Raw genomic sequence first — 22618 nt, forward strand, 5'->3', positions numbered from 1 at the left:
AGATTAATCAGAACTGACTTTGACAAGCACTGTGGCAATTGGACAATTAAAACAGACATTCGGATGGCAGGGAAGAAGAACAAACTGGGGAGGAGGATAGAGAGAATGGTGCAGCAATGAAGGAATGAAAACCCAAAATCCCTGTAAATGTTCATTAAAACTAATAAAATTTAATAATTAGAAAAAAAAAAACAGGAAGATTTCCAAAGGGATGCCAGAAGAGACTCTGAAACTTGCATTAGAATTCAAAGTTGCCAAAACAAGGAGAAGGAATGCTGAGGTAAAAAGAGCTAAACAGAGGATTTAACAGAGAAGCTTGAAAAAACAAAGTGAAGTATCACAATGAAATGCTAGAAGCTGGAGATTATGGTTAGCATTTCTTGAGCTGAAAGAACTGATGAAAAAATTCAAGCCTCAAATTGCAATGCTTAAGGATTTTATGGGCAAAATCTTGAGTGATACAAGGAACATCAGCCTAATATTTATAGTCATCATCTTCTTCAGTCTTATAGTTTCATTACTGGCAACTTTATCTGTTACATGAAAAACTTAGATGCAATCTAAGGACATTTTTCTAGGAAAGGCTATTCCTTGTAAAAGGACATCATGCTTGGAAATGCACGGGGACGGAAAAGGAGGAGAAAACCCTCAGTCAGATGGACTTACACAGTGCTGAGTGTGTCACAGATTTTGAGGATGTCACAAGATAGGACAAAATTCAGATCTGTTGTTTGGAGGGTTGCTATGAGTTGTATTCAACTCAATTACAACTAACAACAACATCAACATGCAGTCACAACTCATTAGTAATAATTGGTGACTGGAATGCAAAAGTTGGAAACAAAGTCGAAGCACTGGTAGTTGGAATTATGGGCTTATAGAGAGAGAAATGAGACTGGATATCTAATAATTGAATTTTCCATGTTGCTAAGGAGAGGTTCCTCCTGGAGAGGGACACCAAGTTTGGGGACATAGAGAGATGGTGAAGGAGAGGAAGACTCAACCAGGTAGACAGGTTAACACTGTGACTGCAGAAATGGACTTGTTGCTGTTGTTAAATGCCATCAAGTCGAGCACAACTCAGCGACACTGTGAACAAAAGACCCAAATACTGTTCTATAACTAGTGTTGTTTCTGTAATTTCATAGAGTTTCCAGAGGCATGTTGTTTAGGAAGTGGATGCCACTCTTGCTTCTAAGCCTGTCTTAATCTGGGAGTTCCATCAAACCCTGTCCACCATGGGTGATCATTATGACATTTGACACAGTGACACAAAGTTGAGTATCACAACAACCCCAAGTTACCTCAGTAGAGCAAATTGCCAGACCAGTGCTGTACCACTTAGAAGAATGTTCATTCTAAATACAATTAAAACCAGGCCTGAGGACTGCAGACAAGGACCATATATATTTTTCAATTCCCAGGCCTGTGCCCCAGGTCTTGGTTAGCTTTGAAATATTGGCTTCCAGCCAACAGGTCATTGTTAGCCAAATCCAGTGAATCCAATCAGCTCAAAAGAGGTTGTGAGTGGGGGAAAAAAAACCAGCAACCAAACAATCCACATCCAACCTTCAACCAAAAGAGGAAAACCCACCTTTCAAAATCCAAAATCCAATGGCTTCATACATGAGCCTATGATGGGACAGGGTTCAGATCTCTTGTTCATAGGGTCATTATGAATTGTATTTGACTTGATGGCAGCTAAAACAATATAATAAGACTTAATGCCTTTGAGTTATGGTGTTGAAAAAGAGTACTGAATATCCCATGGACTGCCTAAAGAAAAAGCAGATATGACTTGGGAAGAGTGCAGCCAGAGTGCTCCTTGGAGACAAAAGATTATAAGGCTTTATCTCTCCTGCCTTGGGCATGTTTCTAGAAAAGGCTATTCCTTAGAAAAGAACAGTAGGTTGGAAAGATAGAGGATCAGAGGAAGAAAAGACAAATAACAAGATTTATTGGCACAGTGAGTACAGCAAGAGGTTCAAGTGGGAAGGAGATGATGAAGATAGCACAGTATAGGACAGGGTTTAGGTTTATTGTTCACAGGGTCACTATGAGTAATACCTAACAATAACAATACTGTATAATATCATTAATAATTTAGGTATATATAGTTGTTGCTGTTGTTAATTGCCTTCAAGTTGAGCACGACTCATAGCAACCCTATGAACAAAAGGCTTGAAGCCCCTCTACAACTATATACATTTATAAAAGTTTATAGGGTTTCCGGAAAGATGTTATTTAGGAAGTAGATACCACTCCTGCTTCCAAACTTGTCATAGTATATTATTGTTTTTCTGTGCCCTTGAGTCGCTTGTAATGTAGTGGCCCTATAAAACAGTTCTGAGCCTGTCCTGAGCCAGTCTCATTAACTCTGACACACCAATCCCCATCGCCACAGTTACTGTTTCAATCCATCTCATCCTGGGTCTCCTTCTCCTGCACGGTTTGTCAACCCTTCTGAGCATGAGGTCCTTCTCCAAGGACCAATCTCTCCTTGCCATGTTCCCAAAGTAAGTGAAGTGAAGTTTCAAAAATCCTAGCCTCCAAGGAGAGACTTGGTTTTACCCTCTCAAGACAGACCTATTTGTTTTCTTGGCAGTCCATGCATCCAAGACTTTAAGACTCTTTCTTCTCCAGCCCCATAACTTGAAGGCATCTATTCTTCTTCTATCATCCTTAGTCATCATCCAATTCTCTGAAGCATAACCTGTAATTGAGAAGATGATGGCCTGGAATAGGTGCACCTTTATATCTAGACTGACATCGTTGCTTTTCAACACACTGGAGAGGTCCATGACAGCATAAAATATATAAAAATAAATTAAAATACTATAAAAATAACTGTCAAAATGAAAACAGAAAACAAAAGTCGAGTAGAAATCAAGAAACAAACTCTAGTCCTAACTTACCACTAAATTACTTTGTAATACGTTTTAGAACTGCTTTTGATTACTCATCTGAATTTAATTATTCATCTTACTGCCATTTTTATTATTCTATGTAGATGACTAAAGTGATACAGTAATAGAGATAATATTGACCCTTAACAAACATATATTAACAACTTTTGTTTATTTTTAATTAAATAGTTCTTGAATTCCTTTTTTCTGGAGTAGTTGACTTGTTCCTATACTGGTACTTGATTCATCAGAGTTACTATAATAAAACTTTCTCAAATTCATACAATATTTATAATGAAATTTTGTTCTCACTTATGTCACATATCGGCAACAGCAAGTGGACTACCATCTTTCTGATCCATACAACTCATTCCCAGATTTAAGTCAAAGGGCCAGGCTTTAGCTGACATATTTTGGCAGAAGGAAGGCAAGAGACCGCTGACAAAAATATATGACTTTTAAGTCTTCTGCTTGGATGTGTTGTATGTTGTGTTTTGTTTCTACTGCAATGGCTAAAGAATGTCATTTAGGCAAGCCTACCATCAACAGTAGAAAATTACATTTCTAATCTTGGTAGTGTACATTGTAAATCATATGGCAATGATCTGCAGACAATTTCCTCACACTGCATAGTTGTTCGTTGCTATGGAATCATCTCTGAGTCATGGTGATCATATGTACTCCAGAGTGAAACATCGCTGGCCTTGTGCCATTGTCATAATCATTAGTAAGTTGGAGCCCATCGTTGGCTCTGTTGTGTCAGTTTATTTCAGTGAGGGGGGTTTTTCCATTATTAAATGAGCTTTCTACTTTGCCAAATATGATGTCCTTTCCTAGTGATTGGTTTTTCATTGATGACATATCCAAAGCAAGCGAGCCAAAGTCTTGTCATCCTGATTGTATTTCTTCGTAAAAAAGCATTCTTGTGCTATTTCTTCTAGGAAGAAATTGAAATATAGAGAATAAATAATTATTGATGATGGCATCTACCAAATATATATTTCATTACACTATCATTTGCTATAAATATATATATTTTAATTAAGAAAGTAATTTGCCATGCTAGGGCTTTTAGTCTAGTGGGGAAGAGAAATTATGCACACAAACAGGCATAATATGGAGATCACTGTGATAAATAAGCACCACAGCCAAGATAGAGATAAAATGTGCACATTCAGAAGACCAGGAGAGGCAGAGTTCACTTGGGGTGAATATGGAAGAAGCAATAAAGAAAGATGCATTATTTAGTTGAACTTACTGAAAATAGAATAATTTGATGATAGAAGCAAATGGTATAATTTAAGAGAGAGGAAACAGTGTGATTAAAAATACAACAGTAGGAAAATATGAAAACAGGGAGAAGGCTTATGGGAATGGAATGTAAAGAGTACATGAAGTTTCCATTTAATAAAAAAATCATAAATGGGAAAATGAAAAGCTTATTTTGGTCATGATCTCAGTGAAAATTTACAAAGCAAATTGGTTTTTAATTAATCCATTCATACACATTTTGTTTTATAACATAAATTGTGATACCCACAATGTAATCACATTTTCCCCATTCCCTGTTGTCATTCTCATTTCATTAATCCTTCTACGCTTTCCTCTCCTGTCTGACTGGTTTACTTTCTACCTTTCAGTTAGCAGCCAAGTAAGGTGGAGGGTCAGTAAGAAAGGAAGACCCTCAAGGAGATGGATTGATACAGCAGCTGTAGTAATAGGCTCAATTAAGTCAGATATGATGAGGATGGCACAGGATAGGGTTCTGATCTGTTGTTCACAGGGTCACTCTGATTCATACTCAATTCAATGGAACTTAAAAACACAATAATTACACAATACAACACCTAGCACGTTATGTGAGTTGATGTGGCAATTCTGGGAGATAGGTTGTATAGAAAGACCCATGGGGTACTAATGTGATCTTAATTAACCTTTTAGGAAAGAGACTAATGTTTGTATTTTATAATGAAGACTTCTAATAAAAGACCTAACAGCTAGGGAGCTGTGCTGCTAACATAGAGGTAGTGACTTTTTGATGGTTCAAATCTACAAAACACGCTGTAAGAGAAATATGGGCAATCTCCTTCCTTGTTGATTCTGATTTATCACTTTTATAATGAAGCTATAATTCTAAGTGTTTTTCATGGATTCTATAAGTTACTCCAACAAATTCTCAAACCTGAGGGCATCGTGGGGACCAGGTCAGATACTGGATAACCTTGATTTTGCACATGATATCCTGAAATGATAAAGGGATCCCTCAAATTTATACCCAGCATGCCAAGCATAAGAGGAAACCTAGGAACATCCTGTGGACTCTGTACTCTCTGGTGTGGAGGACTGTGTCCTTTAACTCATGTACTGTATCCTAGCTCTAATGGCTATGATCAGAGAAAGAAGTGCTGCATGTGCAGCTGCAACTGAAACAGAGAAGGAAAAACTGGCAATTTTTTTTATTCTCTTATTCTGTCTTCTCTCTCCCACATCATAACCTTCATGTTGTCATTATGTGCCATTGAGTCACCTTCACCTGCAACTCATAGTGACCCTGTGTACAACAGTTCTGAAGCCTGCCCTATTCTGAACCAGTCTCACTGACTCTGACACATCTACCCCCTTTACCACAGTTACTGTATCTATCCATCCTATCTGGGGTCTTCCTTTCCTGCACTGTTCCTCCACTCTTCCAAGCATGATGGCCTTCTCCAAGTACCTCCTGGCAAAGAGTACAAAGTATGTGAGATATAGGATGGAGCTCCAAAATCCTAGCCTTCAAGGAGAAACTTGGTTTCACTTTCTTCAAGACACACTTATTTGTTTTCTTGGAAGTCCATGGTATGTTCAAGACTTTTCTCCAGCACCACAACTCACAGGCATCAATTCTTTTTCTGCCATCCTTAGTCATTGTCTAGCTCTCTGATGCATAGTCAATAATTTCCCTGACCTCAAAACCTACTATACAGTGGTTGTAACCAAAACAGCATGGTACTGGTACAATGACAGGCACATAGAACAATGGAACAAAAATGAGAACCCAGAAAGGCCACGGCTATTTGCGGTAAACTCATTTCTGATAAGAAAATAAAACCTATCAAACAAGGAAATTACACCCTCTTCAACAAATGGTGCTGGCAAAACTAGACTACTACCTGCAGAAAACTGAAACAGGATCCACATCTCACATACACAAAAATCAACTGAATGTGGATCAGAGAGCTGGAAGTAAATCTCAAAAACTTAACATTCATAAGAGACGAACTGTGATCAAGCTTAGGAGACCTAGTCTACAGTATAAAGAGACTGCCAAATACAACCAGAAATGCACAAACAGAAGAGGATGAAATTGATGAATAAGACTTTCTAAAGATTAAATCCAGATGTTTTCATAAAAAAAAAATTTCCAACAGAGTGAAAAGAAAACTTACTGACTTGGGGGGTGGGGCAGAAATTGACAATACCATCTCAGACAAGTCACATATAAAATGTTAAAGAATCCAACAGGGCCTCCACAAGAAAAAGACTGATGACACAAACGACAAAATGAGCAAAGGAAAGGCTTTTCGCAGAGCAAGATATTCATAGTGAACAGACCCATGGAAAAAATGTTCAAAATCACTGGCAATAAGAGAGATGCAAATCAAAACCACAACGAGATACAATCTTATACCAGTAACAATGGCAATGGTTAACAGGATAACAAGTAATAAATGTTGGAGAGGATGTGGTGAGATAGTAATTTTATACATTGTTGGTGGAATTGTAAAATAGCATAACCACTTAGAATGGCAGTTTGGCGTTTTCTCAAAAAACTAAACATAATAATTCCATTTGACCCAGCTGTTTCACTGCTTGGAATATACCCCAAGAAAATGAGAACTGAGGCACAAACTGAGATTTGTACACCCATGTTCCCAGCAGTGTTATTCTTCATTGCAAGACCACAGAAACAGTCAAAATATTCAACTACAATGGAATGAATTGAGAAATTATGTTACATTCATTTGATGGAATACTACTCAGCATGCAGGAGTAATGATTTTGTAATTTACTGTCTAACTTGAAAGAGACTAAAGAGCTAAGTGAACTAAGTCAGTCCCATAAGGACAAATGCTGTATAAGACCATTATTGTAGAATGAGTATGAGGACCCAAGGGGGGTGAGGGTGGGGAAAAAGGGGAGAGGATGGGTGAGTACCGGGGCATTAACTACGGGGTCATACAATTTAATGAGTAGAGGGAGGTGGAATGAAGGAAATGGGAAAGATCCATCATGAAAAATAATTTATACCAACTTTGTAGATAAACCAGCATAAAATAAAATTTAAAAAAATAAAGAATTTTCCATCTTTCTCTCATGGAGAAGCCAGCACCTTTGGATCATTTGCCTTTGAGTTGGCAGTGAAATTCCTCACCTACTAGGCCACTTGAAATCCCTGGTGATACAGCATACTAGTGTGTAAAGAATTCTCATTTTATATGGTTCCATGAAGTAGAGGAAGGAGATGAAGATGAGAAGGACGGGGAGATGATCAATGGACTTAGAAGTTGATAAGCCAGCAATGATCTTTGAATCACTTGATTTAGTGGAGAACAAGAGCAATGTGACGGTCTGAAGAATATACAGTAATGAAAAGGTGAATTGTTAATGTTTGGCTGGGAAAATAACATTACAACAAAGAACAAACATTTTCATGTGACTGCACATTAGGATAATTGTAGGATGAGAGAAAGGAGGTAGGTAATTATGTAATAGCCTACCTCTAAGAATCCTGAAAATATATCTTCTCAAAACAGTTTGAATATTTTGAAATATTTAAGATTAAATATTACTATTCCTATCTTATATCTCCCATTTCCTGGTTTTATATCCTTAGACAAGTTGTTCAGTGTCCCAGATTAATATAATGAGCAGGAGTGGCATCCACTTCCTAAACAACATGCCTTTGGAAGCTCTATGAACTTTGATAAAGTTAGAGAGAGGCTTCAGGCTTTTTGCTCATAGGGTCGCTATGAATCATGTTCAACTCAAAGGTAATCAACAACAACAACAATATAATGCTGCATAATATTTTGGGCTGCTAATAAAAAAATTGAGGCTCAATATCAAGAAGACAAAGATTCTCACTACTGGGCCAATTGGCAGCATCAGGATGGATGGTGAAGAGATTGAGATTGTACACAGCTTTAATTTGCTTGGCTCCCCAGTCAACACTCTTGGCACCAGTAGCCAGAAAGTTAAAAGATGTATTGTGATGGGAAAGTCTGCTGTTAGGGACCTCTTCAAAGTACTGAAGAACAATGGTGTCTCTCTGGAGACTAAGGTGTGTCTGATACAGGCGATGGCCTTTACAATCACTAGTTATGCATCAGAGAGTTGGACAATGACCAGGGAGGATAGAAGGAGAATTGATACCTTTGAGCTGTGGTGCTGGAGAAGAGTATCAAGAATACCATGGACTGCTAGGAAAACAAACAGATTCATCCTAGATAGGGCTAAACCAGGCAGCTCCTTGGAGGCAAGGATTCTGAGGCTTCATCTAAAATACTTTGGACATGTTGTAAGGAGGGACCAGTCAGTAGAGAGGGACATCATGCTTTGTAGGGTGGAGGGACAGTGCAAGAAGGGAAGGCCCTCTATGAGGTGGATTGAGTCAATGACTGGGGTAATCAGGATGGGTGTATCAGAGACAGTGTGATTGGCACAGGACAGCAGAGTTTAGGGCTGTTGTACATAGGGTCACTATGAGTCGCAAGCGACTCGACGGCACATAACAACAACAATGACATTGTTGAATGAGAAGAATACAGTGAATTCTGGCCGCCTTTCTCTTTGTAAGTAGTAAAATGAAACATTAAAATATGGTCATATTTCAACTTTCACAAACATGTCAATCACTGAGTATAACTCAACTAGACCTTAGTAGATTGAAGTTTTAAATTTTTGGTAGCCTAGTGGCAAGAAGCTGTGCTGCAATGCTGAAGGCACACAGTTCAAGGCCACCAGCTTGAAAACCTGCCAGAGGATCAGCTATGGGTCAGTTCCGACTTGACAGAACCTAACAACAACAACAACACATCTAATTCGGTATAATTACTCAATGTTCACACTGTAAGTGATTTGGGGGAATGAGCTAATCTACTATTTAACCAATTTACCAAAACAAAATAGAAAGAAGGGGGAAAAAAACCCAGAAAACTCACAAAAACAAAATCACTTCATCGTTCTCATGTTGATTCTGATTCATAGTGAGACCCTCCATCAAATTTTGAAAACTCTAAATATTAATGAGAGGAGTGTGTCCACCTTTCTACCTCAATGTCCATAGTGATAATGGTTTGAAATACCACAGAGACATGTAACCTTTGAGTCAACAACACAACAGACTATGCCCCCAGTGCCTTCTTTGGATTATAGAGAATATTTATCAGTTAAACTGTGTAAATCTACCCTGAAGTTTCATGAGTGTCAATTATTAATTGGGATGGGGGTACAGACAGCGGTGCAGCTGAATATTTATTTTGTGGTTGTCATTAGCACAAGCCTAATGGCCACTAGGCACCTGGAAGCTACCTGTGTCTATGCTTAAGACCTCCAATCCAGACTCTGGATCCAAACGGACCCCAGGGTGTCTACCTCATTAACCCCAGAACTCCACTGGAGTGCTCAGGAACTTCTACCAGGATGCAGCTGAAGCCAGACTCTATGAAGAAAAATGTTCATCAGGGTTAAAGGAAGACTTGTCAACAGCCTGCACGAATATAGATGATACAATTTTACTTGCTGAAAGTGGGGAGGACATAAGGCACTTAGTGCAGAAGATCAAGGAATACAGTCTTCGGTATGGGTTACATCTTAGCATCAATTAAACAAAGGTCCTTACCACAGGATCAACAGTCAAGGTTACGATAGATGGAGAAAAAATTGAAGCTGTCAATGTTTTCATATAGCTTGGATCAACAATCACCACCTTTCATACCAGCAGTCAAGAAATCAGAAGATGTATTACATTGAGCAAGTCTGCTTTCAGGGACCTGTTTAAAATGCTGATATCGGTTTAAAGACTAAAGTGCACCTGCTTCAGGCCATGTTCATCTCAGTCACCTTCTATGCATCAAAAAGCTGGACAATGAATAATGATGACAGAAGAATTTGTGACTTAGAGTTGTGGTGTTGGAGATGAGTACTGAAAATCCCATGGACTGCCAAAGAACAAATAGTTATGTCTTAGAAAATGTGCAGCCAGATTGTTTCTTGGAATCAAAGATGGAAAAACTTTATTTTTTCCTACTTTGGATATGTAGGTAGGCAAGGCTATTCCTTGGAAAGTGAAATCATGCTTGGAAAGAAAGGTCAAAGAAGGAGAGGAAGACACCCCTATGAAATGGATTGAAATGGTGATTTCAGTAAGGAGCTCTAGTGTGTTAGAAATTATGAGGATGGCACAAGATAGGCAGGGCTCAGGTTGGGTGTTCATAGGAAATCATACTCAATTTGATGGTACCTAGTAATGGGGTTGTATTCTCTCTCCTTACCTATTCAATCTAAATGCTGAGCAAATTATCTGAGAATTTGGACTCTATGAAGAAGAATGTGGCATCAGGATTGGAGGGAAACATCAATAAACTGCATTATGCAGATGACACAATTTTACTTGCTGAAAGTGAGGAGGACCTGAAGCACTTGTTGCAGAAGATCAAGGAATGCAGCCTTTAGTATGGATAGTGTCTCAATATCAAGAAAACAAATATTCTTACCGGACCAATAGACAGCGTCATAATGGATGGAGAGGAGATTGAAATTGTCAACAACTTCATCTTTACTTGAATCCACCATTAACACCTTTGGTACAAACAGTCAGGAAATAAGGAGATACATTGCACTGGGAAAATCTGCAGTTAGGGACCTTTCAAAGTTATTGAGGAGTAGTGATGTCAGTTTGAGGACTAAGGTGCATCTGATTCAGGCCATACTCTTTCTGATTACTAGCTATGCATCCAAGACCTGGACAATGAATGATGAGAGAAAAAGAATTGACACCTGTGAACTGTGGTGTTGGAGAAGAGTACTGGACATCCCATGGATGGCCAAGAGAATGAATAGATATGTCTTGGAGATGGTGCAGGCAGACTGCTCTTTTGAGGAAAGAATGATGAGGCCTCACATACTTTGGATATGTTGCTAGGAGGTGCTATTCTTTGGAGAAGAACATGATGTTGGGAAAAGTGGAGAGGAAGACCCTTAACCAGGTAGATTGACACGGTGACTGCTGGCTATTGTGTATCAGGAAGTGTGAGGACGGCACAGGACAGAACAGGTTTCAGATCTTCTGTTCATAGGATTACTATGAGTTGTATTCAACTCAATGACACCTAACAGCAACAACAAAAATAATAATTATTATTATTAGCAGATGACAAGTCAAAAGAGATAAAATATTGTTATCATTTAACTGCAACTTGGTTCAAGATAACATTGGATCTATTTTTTTAGGCAACTTAATGATGACACACAAACACTCAGAGTCTGGTGACTGTTTTCAAGAACATTTTAGTGCTATGCATTTATATAGTGCGTGTTTGTCCATAGCTCTTCATATTTTTCAGAGTATTTCAGCTAAATAGAAATGTAAGCCAATGTCAGTGATAAAAGAAGTTAGAGAGAATTTTTTAACTTGCTCAAAATTGTCTAAGTGATTGAAATTGATAAGAAAAATGATTGCTCTCGAGGTTTGGTGCTTGATTAGATATAATCCTGGGGGATTTCAAGATTAATACATCTCAGTAAGAACAAGCATATTGCAGTTGAAATTCCTATCTACATTTAAGACTTATGTGACCTCAAGCAAGTCATTTAACCCTTTTGTGAATCAGTTTCCTCATGCCTTGAATAACAATACTTGTAACTACTGAAGGTTATTATGAAGAAATGGGATAGAGCATGTACAATATCAAGCTTTTTCTTAACCCATGAAAAAACATATTTTCTAATACTGTTTGCTTTTTCCTATAGCAAAGTTTTTGGTACATGCTATCCAGTCAGAATCAACTCAGAGCTGCTCCTCCAGTAGGTTTTCAGAGTCAGTCAATTACACAGGAAGAGATTGTCCATATTTCTCCCATGGAGCTGGTGAATGGAAACGATGTGCCTCCTGGATGACAATGCCACCAAAATTGCCTCTGGACACTGAATTCAAAATTATGAAGATGATGGCGTTATATGTTGTCCAGACAGAACAGTCTTGACAAGACTGCATGGTGTCATGATGATGGCACAAGAAAGGGTAAAGTTATGATCTATGATTCATAGAGTCTCTGTCAGCTAGTTGACATCTAACAACCTCATCATCAGGGGAGTCTGGACTAGCTATATGCTCAGAACACTAATCATCATTCAATTCTTGGTTTTGAAGGATGGGATGCCAGAAATATGAGAACAAGCTTGAGATTTAGTAAAAGAAATTCATGCTTATCAGGGGGAAAATGAGCATAAAGAAAGAATGTCTAATCCCAAATACACAGTGTTAGTCTTGGAAAAAGTCTATGCTTCCACGTTTGCTAAGAGGCTTTCCTATCACAGAAAATTATCTAACCAACCACACCATAAATAGAAAAAAAAACACAATCTAACATTATATAATTAGAAGAAAGGAAATTATAAAGACAAAAGCTAAAGTCAAGGAGGCAAAAAACAGAAAAACAACTGAAACCATCAACACCACCAGGAGCTGGTTCATCAAAAGCATCAGTAAAACACATAAACGATTGATAAACTTAACAAAAAGAAAAAAAAGAGAAGACATAAATAAATAATAAATGAAGGTAACATCACAAAAGAACCAATTGAAATTATATTGATAATAACAGAATATTATGAAAATCTATATTCTTATACATTTTTAAATGTAAAAGAAAGAGACAATTCATACCATACCAGATTGACATGGACAGCTGTAAAACACTCGAATAGACCCCATTGCAAAAAAAGAAATTGAGCAGGTCATAAAAAATTGAGTAGGTCATAGAAAACTGTCGAGGTTTGACTTGACCATACACAACAATAGCAATCTTTACAAAAGCATATTTCCAGGTCTTTCTCCTGTGGAGGCAGCAGGTGGGTTCGAACCATCACCCTTTTTGTTAGCTGTTGATCACATACATACATATGTAAAAACTCATGAAACTGCACCTCTGAAATGACTGAACTTTCCAGTAATGTGTGAATATTATTAAAAATGAAAAGTTACTTCGATTCCTTGACAAGAAAAAAAAAGTACCCTGGGGGGAAAAATTAAAAGGCCTGGCCTAGATGAATGGCTTCATGGCTAAATTCAACCAAGTATTCAGAGACCTCTCACCAATTCTACTTAAATTATTTTAAAAAGTGGGAGAAGAAGGAACACTCCCAGAATCATTCTATGAAGCAAGCATAACCCTAATACCAGGGAAAGACATTATCATAAAAAAAGAACAAAACTGCACACGAATGTCTGTCATGAATATAGGTGACAAAAACTTTAACAAAATCCTACCAATAGAATTTAACAGTATATAAAAAAAATCATCATGAACAAGTAGAATTCATAACAGGTACATAAGGATGGTTCAATATAAGAAAAACAACAAATTATCACATTAACAAAACAAAAAACAAGAACAATATAATCTTACCCATTGATGCAGAAAAGGCCACTGACAACATCCAAAACCCCTTCCTGAATAAAATACTCAAGAAAATTAGAAGGGAATTTAATCAATCTAGTGAATACATGCAAGCAGGAGTCAAGACCATTCTCAATGGAGAAATAATAAAGTCATTCCCCTTGAGAACATGGACCAGATAAGGATGTTCACTTTTACCACTCCTATTCAATATTACATTGGAAGTACTTGCTAGCATAATATGACAAGAGAAGGAAGTAAGAGACATCCATATCAGCAAAGAGGTGGCAAAACTATTGCTATATGCAGATGATATGTTATGTACACAGAAAACTCTAAGGACTCAACAACAGCAACAAAACCCTGCTAGATTTAGGAATAGATCAACTTAGTAGATTGGCAGAATATAAGATTAACATACAAAAATTAGTGTGCTTCCTCTACAGTAACAAAGAAAACACAGAGAAGGAAACAAAGAAATCAAAATCATTTACCATATCCAACCACAAATTTAAATACTTGAGAATAAACCTAACTAGAGACACAAAAGACCTTTATAAAGAAAACTACAAAATACTATTATGAGAAGCAGTAAGAGCCCTACCTATATGGGGAAATAATCCCTGTTCATGGATGGGAAGATTCAATATAGTGAAAATGACAACCCTACATGTTTAAAACAATCCCAATACAAATACCAAATTCATTTTTCAAAGAGATAGAAAAGGCAGGAGGCAAGTTTATTAGGAAAGGAACAAGGTGTCAAATAAGCAAAGCATTTCATTTGGAGATATAGCACTCCTTTATCTCAAACTTACTTCCCAGCCATAATAACCAAAACAGAATAGTATTGGTACAATGACAGTCATATAGTCCAAGAGAAAAAAATAAGGAACCCAGAAATTATCCCATCTACCTACGGTTGGTCAACTGGTATTTGGCAAGGAAACAACCATCAAATGGGGAAACAAGAACTTCTTCAACCAATGATGCTGGCAAAATTTCACATGTAAGTGAGATTCTGCTGAAGATTATCCAAAAATGACTGGAACAGCACATCAGCAGAGAATGGCCAGAAGTCCAGGCTGGGTTTAGAAGGGGTTATGGTACTAGGGATATTGTAGCTAACGTTAGATGGATCTTGGCTGAAATCAGGGATTACTAGAGGAATGTTTATCTGTGTTTCATTGATTATGCAAAGGCGTTTGACTGTGTGGATCATAACAAACTGTGGCTGACTCTGAGAAGAATGGGAATACCAGAACACTTGATCATGCTAATGCAAAACCTATACTTGGACCAGAAGGCAGTCATCAGAAAAGAGCAAGGAAACATTGCATGGTTCAAAATTGGGAAGGGTGTACACCAGGGATGTGCCCTATCTCCATACCTTTTCAACATATATGCAGAACAGATTATCCGGGAGGCTGGGCTCTACTAGGAGAAGTATGGCATCAGGATATGTGGAAGATCCATCAACAATCTGTGTTATGCAGATGACACACCCTATTTGCTGAAACTGAGGAGGACCTGAAGCACCTGCTGCAGAGGGTCAAGGACTGCAGCTTCCAATGTGGATTGAGGCTCAATGTCAAGAAGACAAAGATTCTCACCACTGGACCAATTGACAGCATCAGGATGGATGGTGAAGAGATTGAGATTGTTCACAGCTTTAGTTTGCTTGGTTCCAGTCAACACTCTTGGCACCAGCAGCCAGGAAATCAAAAGAGGTATTGTGATAGGAAAGTCTGCTGTTAGGGACCTCTCCAAAGTACTGAAGAACAATGGTGTCACTCTGGAGACTAAGGTGTGCCTGATACAGGCCATGATCTTTGCAATCAGTTGTTTTATGTCAGAAAGTTGGACAATGACAAGAGAGGGTAGAAGGAGAACTGATGCCTTTGAGCTGTGGTGCTGGAGAAGATTATGGAATGTACCATGGACTGCTAGGAAAACAAACAGGTTCATCCTGGAGAGGGTTAAACCAAGCTGCTCCTTGGAGGCAAGGATTCTGAGGCTTCGTCTGACATATTTTGGACATGATTGCAAGAAGGGATAGGTTCTTGGAGAGGGACATCATGCTTGGGAGGGTGGAGTGACAGCACAGGAGGGGAAGACCCTCTATAAGGTGGATTGATTCAGTGACTGGGGCAATCAGGGTGGGTGTGTCAGAGACAGTGAGATTGGCACAGGACAGAGCAGGGTTTATGGCTGTTGTATATAGGGTCACTATGGGTCGCAAGTGACTCGACGGCACATAACAACAAACAACAATTTGAAGAAAGGTAAAGCAGAATCCACATCTCATGCCCTGTCCTGAGCCTGTTTTACTGACACTAACATATCCAACCCCTTTGCCCCAGTTACTGTGTCACTCTATCTCATTCAAGGTCTTCCTCTCCTGCACTATCGCTCCATCATTTTAAGCATGCTCTCCTTCTCCAAGGACTGGTCCCTCTTGGCTACATGCTCAAAGTATATGAGACAGAATCTCAAAATCCTCACCTTCAAGGAACAGCTTGGTTTTTACATATCCAAGACAGACCTATTTGTTCTCCTGCTGATCCATGATATATTCAATACTCTTCTCCAGCACCAAATGGAAGTGGATCAGATAACTAGGGGTAAATCTCCAAACAATAAAATAAGAGACAAAATGGAATCAAACGTAGAAGGCCTAATCTATAGTATAAAGAAGCTGGCAAACAAAGCCAGAAATGAACAGCAGGTGAGGACCATATGGATGAATGGGACCTTCTGAAAATATGCAACAAAGGGAAAAAAAATTAAAACATTTAAATGTTTTAAAAACAATATGTAAAAGGTAATTAAAACTTTTATAATAGGGTGGAAAAAAAACCCTACTGACTGGGAAAAACATTTGGAAATGTCATCTCAGATAAGGGTCCATAACAAAAGTTTACAGAATATTAAAAGGCCTCCACAAGAAAAAGACTGATAACCCAATTACAAAATGGGCAAAAGACATGGAAAGATTTTTCAAAGAGGAAGACGTTCAAATAGCCAAAAGCATATGAATAAATGCTTAAAATCACTGACAATAAAAGAGATATAAATCAAAACCACAATGAGATACCATCTCACACCAGTAGTAATGGTAAAATTTAACAGAACAGCAAGCAATAAATGTTGGATAATACATAGAGAATAGAGAGATAGGAACTCTCAAACACTGTTGATGGGATTATAAAATGTTAGAACCATCTGGATGACAATTTAGAGTGTTCTCAAAAAATTGAACATAGAAATTCCGTATGACCCAGCTATTCCACTGCTGGGAATATACACAGAGGAAAAGAGAACTGAGATACAGATGGCAATTTGTACACTAATATTCATAGCAGCAGCATTCACAATAGCAAATGTATGAAAACAACCCAAATGTCTGTCAACAAATTAGTGGATTGAGAAATTGTGGTACATTCACATGATGGAATACTATGTAGCACTCAGGAGTAACATTTTTTAAAAACCTATATAACATGGAAAATGCTAGGGCGCATCATGCTGAGTTGAATGCTCATTACAACTAACTCAGTTATGTTAGGAAAAATATTGCACAAAACCATTATTTTAAAAATAGAAGGTTAATTAGTAAGATGTGTATAAATGTCCGAAGTGGAAAGGTTAGGAGTGTAGGGAACCTGCACATGGGGCTTGGGAGAAATAATGGGGTCACAAAATTTTGTGGGTGGAGAGATGGAATTAAAGAATTGCCGAAGCTCCACAGAGGATCTGAGAAGAGGTAATAGAGGGTACAGATTAATGGTGATTAATTTTATAAGAAACAATGTATAGGAATGTTTATATAAATATAACTAAAGGAATGTGTGCAACATAATTAAAGAAAACAGATCCCCAAAATTAAATTCTGCTGGCAGAATAAAGGATGATAAAGCTACTAAAAAATAAAAATTAAAAAACCACCTGTCATCAGCAATATATCATTATGAATGAGACTGCAACAGGTAGGAAAGCAATGGAATAAATTTTAAGAAGAAATGTCTAGGGGGACAGATTTGAGGAAAATCTCCTTATCAAGTTTAAATACTTTAACTCTTCTAGTTTGTTTCCACCTTGCCACCTACAGCTGAGAATCACTTCCTTCAATTAACACAATAGAGAACCTTCTGGCCTTGTATCAAGGATGACTTTTCAAGCAATGAGTTGGATTTTTTTTTCAAGGTTTATATGTATTGTGTTTTACACTATTCTTCATTCACCTTGTATTTTATACAGTCATTCTCTTTTAACTGTTGTAAACTTGAAGTGGGTTACTACTAAGTATGCTGTGAATCACTAACTTGCTTACTTCTTCATCTCCTTTCCTGCTTTACGTGATGTGTTATTTCCCCTTGATAAGGTTAAGATCAGAAAAGCTAACATTCAGCTAATGTAAATATTATAAGATATAAGATCCAGAACACACTCTAAATGAGTACCCTATTAGCCTCCAGGTATTCCTTCATAACAACCTTTAATTCACCTGAGAGATTTAAGGTACCTTACTAGTGACTCCTATATGACCTAAAGAACAGCCATCTTGGTCCATGATGACCAAAAGACTCACCTGGAGTTTTCCAAATGCATTTGTTTCTGATTCAAGTATGTTCATGGGCACCTTGATCATCTGCACAAGACCCATAAAGTACTTCTAGGAACAGCCATCTTAAACAAACAACTGTGTGCATATATTTTCTTAATACCTTTCATGTGGGGCAATCCTTGACAGCCCCTTCTTTCCATAAATAAGCAGGACAATCTTTTTCTTTTGATAACTCTTAAAACCTTATCCTTTTTTTATCTTTTTCTTTTGATAACTCTTAAAACCTTATCCTCTTCACATAAATAAACATGCTGTCCTTTCTCTGCCTCCAGGGCCTTTCATAGGTACACAAACTTGCTTTTTAAAGGGGTTGTAGAATAATGGCACCTCCTCCCTCCATGTCTCCCTTTGCAAAATGCTTTTCCTAATTAAACCTCTTTCTTGCCTTGCACAGAACATTATGAACTCCTGTTTTACTATTCTTACTTAGCAGGAGATTGCTACATACATTTGTTGTTGATTCAAGCATACTCCTGGTCATCTTGGTCATCTGCTAATGCTCCCCATAAGACCTTAAAGTAATTTTGATGTGAGCCATTTTTCTTGGATCCATGGTCAACATTCTTGGTATCAGAAGTCAGGACACATACATCATTGGGAAATTGGCTCTTATAGATCACTCCAAAGTCCTGAAGAGCAATGATGTCAGTCTAAAGACTAAGGTGTGCCTGACTTAGGCCACAGTCTTTTTAATCACCTGCTATGCATCTGAGATGAAGACAATAAGTAAGAGTGATAGAAAAATAGATGCATTTGAGGTGTGGTGTTGGATAAAAGTGCTTAATATCCTACTGACTGTCAGAGAACAAAGAGATACAGCTTGGAGAAGGTGCAGCCAGATTTCTCCTTGGAGGCAGAATTAATGAAGATTCATCTCACATATTTTGGACATGTTATTAGGAGAGGCTATTTCTTAGAAAAAGACATCATGCTTGAGAATGTGGGAGGCCATCAAAGGAGAAAAAGACACTCAATAAAATGGATTGACACTGTGTCTAAGGCAATAGTTGGAATGTGTCAGGAATCACAAGGATGGTGTAAGATAGGACAGAGTTCAGATCTATTGTTCATGAGGTGGCTATTAGTTGTACTTGATAACACTTCACAACAAGAGCAACTTAGAAGGAGGAACTTCAAATTTAAGGAGCTATAAGAGACACTTTCCTGATGACAACATTTAAGAAGTTGTCCAGCTACATTTTTATAGACATTCCTTTATTTAATATAATGATAAAGAATCTTTGTGCACTGTTATGAGTCCCTGAAATGAAACAATATATTTTCCTTCAGATTCTCCATTTTGTTAGCTTTTCCACTTTTCTTAATTTTCTTGGTTTTGGCAAATGAAAGGAAGATAAATTTAGCTTTGACGTAGTGGCACAGAGAGCACAAAAGAGGATTAAAACAGTTTAAAAGCACAGGAAAATTGAATAAGGAACAGGAATCAAGTTGAAGCAAATTTATGATTAAATATCACCAGGGTGCAAATAAATGCAAGGACTTTATGTCTGTTTCCAAATAATTATTTTTGCTTTTTAACAATAATGGCTTTTGGGCTTTTCATAGTCAAGCTTAAATTACAGGGAGGGGACTCCTCTGACTACCAGCATAATCTGATGAGTTCATTGTGGGCTGGAATCTGAGAATGGTTATAATCCTTCTCATTCCCTCTTACCTCTAGGTGACCTGGAATTCTCATCCATTAGTGAATTCTCATTTAAGATAATATGAAAGTTAAAGGATGTAAAGAAAGGTTTTAGAAATGATCAAACGGGCCGTATTTCAAAATATCCTTTGAAATGGAGAAGAAATATATTAAATTGGTAAAGAGGAAATGAAAAAAACTGGAGTATTTATCAGATTGGTCTGGTGCTAAGAGAAAGGTAAGGCAAGGACGACAGGGAGGGAGAGGATCAACCCAGTAAAAACCAGGCTGCTCCTTGGAGATAAGGATTTTTTTTAATTGGTTTGCTTTAAAAGTTTGTATACATTGTGTTTCACACTATTCTTCATTCACATTGCTTTTTATACAATCATTCTCATACATTATGTTTTATAAGATTAATCACTATTGCACCTTGCCCATCATTACCCTGTCTTTTCACCCAGATCCTTCCTATTCACTTACTCCCATCCCTCCACTCACTGGGAAGCAAGAATTTTAAGACTCCATCTCACATACTTTGGGCATGTTGACAGAAGGGGCCAGACCTTGAAGAAAGTCACCATGCTTGGAGAAGTGGAGGGACAGTCACCCCAGATGAAATGAATTGACACAGTGACTAGGATAATATATTGGGGTAGATGTGTTGGAGACAGCGAGACCGGCTTAAAACAGGACAGGGTTCAGAGCTATTGTACATAGGATCATTGCTGAAAATGAGAATGACTTGAAGCTCTTGCTGCATAAAATCAAGGATTATAGCCATTAATATTAATTACACACACATATATACACAAAAAATATGAATTACACATCAACATCAAGAAAACAAAAGTCCTCACTACAGACCAATACACAATATTGTGAGATAGAGAAAAATTTAAGTGGTTAATGATTTCATCTTGCTTGGATTCCCATTCAACATCTTAGGAACCAGAAATCAATAAAACAGAAGACTATTCATACTGGGAAATTCTGCTGCCAGAGAATTTTAATTCTCTCTAGAGTTCTAAAGAGCAAGTATGTCAGCTTAAAAGTTTAGGTACACCTCATCCAAGCCATAGTCTTCTCAATTGTTTGCTGCTATGCATTTTACAGTTGAACAATGACTAAGTATGACAGATGAAGGACTGACACCTTTTGAGTGGTAGTGTTGGAGAAGAGTATTTAGTATTCCATGGACTACAAAGAGAGAACAAACAGTATGTTTTGTAGAAATTGAAACCAGAGTACACCCTGGAAGCTAGAATGGTGACATTTCATCTCATATACTTTGGATAAGTTGCTAGAAGGGACCACTCCTTAATGAAGAACATCACGCTTGGAAAACTGGAAAGCAAGCAGAAGAGAGGAAGATCTGGAAAACATGGATGGACATTCACTGTAGCAATGTTCAAAGTGTGATAGAGATGGTAAGGATGGCTCAGGCTAGAGTAGGTTTCAGATCCATTGTTGATAGGGTTTCGATGAGTCCTACTCCACTTAAGAACATATACAGCTACAACAACAACACTTCTTTAGCAAATAATGGGAAGCTAACACTTACCATCCCTAGTTGTTACACACCGTGAACTTAGAATGGAATCATGGGTGACCCTCCATCAGATTTTCAAAGGCTGTAATGAGAGATTGCTCATATTTCTTCCACAGAGATACTGGTAGATGTGAACCACTTGTATTTAGGTTGGCAGGGCAACTCCCTACCACTAGACCACCAAAGTTACCCATCATTTCTATGAAGATACGTAGTCATTTTGGTTTCAAGAGGAACTATGCAGGTTGTACTTTCTGATTCTCATTTCCTTATTTGTCTGGATATTTCCATTTTATACATCAGATAAACTACTTTTCTTGACTAACTTTGTAGCCCCAGAAGTCATGTTTCTTTCCCTAAAACTGAAGAGAGTATCCATCTTTCCTTTGTGGAGTGGATGGTAGACTCAAACTGCCATATACGCATAACCTTTGCTGAGGAATGTAACACACTATAAAGGAGTAAAGTTAATCTGTCTCGTTAAGTGTCTTACTCTCTCACTGATCCTCTCCCTTTCTCAACATTAAACTCTTCTCCAATTCATATTGTAAGGTTACAGTAGAGGTGGCTGAATCCCCTGGTTTGACTTGGTGTGACCCTTCTCACCTGATTAGATAGAGTGTGGAAGATTAGAAAAGACAGTACTTGTGCTACAGAACTATCACTGTGTACAGAAAATATGTTATTGTTGTAGTTAGGTGTCTTGAGTTGAGTTTGACTCATAGCAACCCAGCGAACAATGGATCTTCATCACCTCTGACATACTTGAGCCATGGCTACAATCACTCTCTCAGTCCATCTTCTTGATTGAGGAAGTTCTTCCCTTTTGCTGACCCTCCACCATTGCAAAGATTATGTCTTTTTCCAAAGAGTGGCCCTTCCAAACAACGTACCTAAAGTATGTGAAATGAAATTTCATCAACTTTGCCTGTAAGGACCACCCTGGTTGCACTTTCTTTAAGGCATGTTTGGTTTTTTTTGAAAGTTCATGGGCTAATTAGTTCTCTTCTCCAACACAACTCATAGACATCATTGTTTTCTTCTGTCTTCCTTAGTCATTAACTAAATTTCAGATGCATAGCAATTCACAGCGCCATGGCTTGACTCAGGTGTACCTTGGACTTTAAACTGACACCACTGGTCCTTAGCATTTAGAGAGGTTCTTGACAGCTGACTTTCCCAATGCTGTATATGTTTTTTTGTTTTGTTTTGTTTTTCTTTTTTTTT

This window comes from Elephantulus edwardii, unplaced genomic scaffold (genome assembly GCF_000299155.1).
Source record: "Elephantulus edwardii isolate Elephantulus edwardi_28Jun2011 unplaced genomic scaffold, EleEdw1.0 scaffold00146, whole genome shotgun sequence".
Lineage (NCBI taxonomy): Eukaryota > Metazoa > Chordata > Mammalia > Macroscelidea > Macroscelididae > Elephantulus > Elephantulus edwardii.